This window comes from Myotis yumanensis, unplaced genomic scaffold (genome assembly GCF_028538775.1).
Source record: "Myotis yumanensis isolate MYYU_CA2020_CCGP unplaced genomic scaffold, mMyoYum1.0.hap1 SCAF_7, whole genome shotgun sequence".
Classification (NCBI taxonomy): Eukaryota; Metazoa; Chordata; class Mammalia; order Chiroptera; family Vespertilionidae; genus Myotis; species Myotis yumanensis.
Genome location: NW_027223758.1, coordinates 17683918 through 17686612, shown reverse-complemented (window position 1 = coordinate 17686612; position 2695 = coordinate 17683918). Strand labels below are relative to the sequence as shown.

The 2695-nt window shown below is 49.4% G+C and overlaps 1 pseudogene; it reads right to left on the bottom strand.

Moving 5' to 3' along the window:
• Positions 1–1296: 1296 nt before the first annotated feature.
• On the bottom strand, positions 1297–2117 carry LOC139014354 (large ribosomal subunit protein mL39 pseudogene; annotated as a pseudogene).
• Between the last annotated feature and the right edge of the window lie 578 nt (positions 2118–2695).

The following is a 2695-nucleotide window of genomic DNA, read 5'->3' as shown; positions in this document are numbered from 1 at the left end:
GCTGAATGGAGCTGAAATGGCCTCTAAAATGGCAAAAGACATTTCCCTGGCCCCGGGAAAGACAAAGTAAGGAAAGCAAGAGTAGTTGTCAAACCAGGTGGCACATTGACAGCGCAGTGAAGACAGGCAGGAGGTCAGAGCTGAGGACGTGAGGACCACATCTTGGGATGGGTTCCCAGTGGCTAGAGTTCCAGAGGCCGATTATGCACCCTGCCAGAGTGCCCAGATGCATTCCTCGGCTGCTGGCAGAAGATGAGAAGGTCAGGCAGGGGTTTTGAGGTGCTGGGATGGGCCAAAGACTCTGCACTGGGTGTGTAGGGTCCAAAGCTGGTTCTAGAGGTTCAACCTGAGGGGTACCTGGCCGGCCTGCGGGGCAGATCAAGAGCATGTAACAAGCTCAGGAGTGGCTCCAACATGGAAGCTCCAACAACTCAGACATGTGAGACAAAGTAGGAGGTGCAGGACACCAGCAAGTTCAACTGTTAGTGAGGTGGATCCAGGGCCAGTGATGTGCCATTCAGGAGCCAGGCCTTGAGGTGGGAGAAGATACAAATAGGTGGGCTGCAGGGTCTAAGTGGAGCTCAAGAGAAAAAAAATAACATGGCTTTTATTAGGCTGGGTCCTCCAGAAGCAGACCCTGAGACAAGGATTCCAGGGCAAGTGGTTTATTTGGGAAGTGAAGGAAACAATGACAGGAGGGTGGAGAGGGGACACAGGAAAGGGACGGCATCTGATTAGGTGTTATCAAATGAGTTCCAGCTGTGGGCACTTGGAGCTCTGTCTTGCTGGGCGGAGATGGGATGGGGTGGGGTGGGGGAGGGTGATGGGGGTATCTGGGAGCCAGTGTAGAGCATGGCTAGAGCCATCTACATGAGGAGTGAGGGAGCTTGGGAATTTACCCACCAATTCCCATCTGTCATGGGTTGATTTCTTCTTCCTCATGGGTGGTGTAAAGTGACTTCAGCACCAAAGCCCACAGGCAAAGTGCAGAGCTGGCAGTGGGACCTTGGGAGCAGTGTGCACTGAACTGATGGGGACTGAGGGCTGGGAGGTGCCGCAGGCATCGGCTTTTTAAAAATTTTATCTTTATTGTTGAAAGTATTACAGAAAGCTCATCCCTGGACCAGCAGACGCCAGGGCCAGTTTTGAGCAGCTGCACATGTGCCAATGAGTACCCTTGAGCTGGCTGCTGACATCCTTCTTGCCCATTGACCTGGGGGTGCCTGAATCTGCAGTTGTTCCCACTCACTGAGACCCTTGAGCAGAGAAGCCCAATCTTGATTCCTTTACCTTCCCCTATCTCCCGGGTCTGCTGGGGAGAAGACCATTAAGAACTCTGGGTTGAACAGAACTAAAACCCAGCTTGGCTCTTCTCTCAAGATTCTGAGATGCTTTCTCTTCTATGAGATCTACTTTATACCTGTTGTGTTGAAATATTTCTAATGCCACTTTTGCATCAACTTCCAGAGTTTCAAATGGGAGGTCTTTATAAATTAAAGTATTAGCATCTTTTGTGAAAGAACGTAGCTTCTCTTTTGTTGGCATCCACTCATCAAGCCTCTTATCCAAAACTACATCATAGCAGAAGGCTCCAGCGATCACAGGCACTTCTGGAGCTCTGACCAAACTGACCAAGTATTTGTCTTTGAATGACCTCTCTATCACACAGCCCATCATCATGGCACAAGACCACCAGTAAGCCTTATTAACTTCTCCTGGATCAGGATCTTTGAAAGTAAGGAACTGAATTTCACAGGGCTTGGTCAAAGGCTTATACTTGTCCCACGGCTGTTCACCCACAAGAGCCAGAATGGACTTCTTGCAGTACCACTCACTTAAATGCATGGCACAACTGTAGGGCGTTGACACGTTTTTATTCATCACAAACGTGGTGCCAGGGTCCGTTTCCCCAACAAGTTTAACCTCGATCTTCTTGGTCCGGGAGTTAGCAATGACTGCCTGTCTTTCTCTTTATTGAAGACATTGTTCTGCATTTCTATCAGTGCGGTCGGTGACAGCTGAGATGCTGTGGATGTTGCTATACATCTCCAGCCAGCATCGCCACCGGGAATGGCGTGCCAGAGCCACGACCCCCAGACCCCCACAGCCACGGCCATCACTTCCGTCCTGGCCCAGAAGAGCACTTTCTAGAATAAATTTGCTTATGTAGCCCATTTTCTAGGTATTTTCCTAGATGAATGTGTGTGTGTGTGCGTTTGTAAGTGGATGTCTTATAGAATTGTCATACAATGCCTAGTCTAGGAGAAAAGACTAATTTTTGGCAAGAATTCTGTGGCTATTAGAGTTTCTTGACTGGACAAACCAAGAGTGGACCTTGGGAAAGAACACTGAGGCAGCCTGAGGCAGCCCTGCCCTCGAGTGTCTGCAGCTACGTGAGGCTGAGGTGAGATTGGCCTGAAGGCAGGACTAGGAGGTGCCCTCAGTGGCCTGCTCTGCCCAGTTCCCTGGTTCACATGTTTTACATACTTAGTCCAGTGTTTAGGATCTTGTCCAGGAAAATGATTTTGACTGCTGCTGGAAAGGATTTTTCTTCCTAAGATTTTTGGATGTGTTTCATTTTCCAATTTTGAAAAGTGAGAGTGATATTTTCCCACTGAGTCTGTGGAGGGAAGGAGTAGGGTCATGGTCACTCTCTGGCTGCTGTCCTTCCCTCTCCCTCCCACACACTCATCTC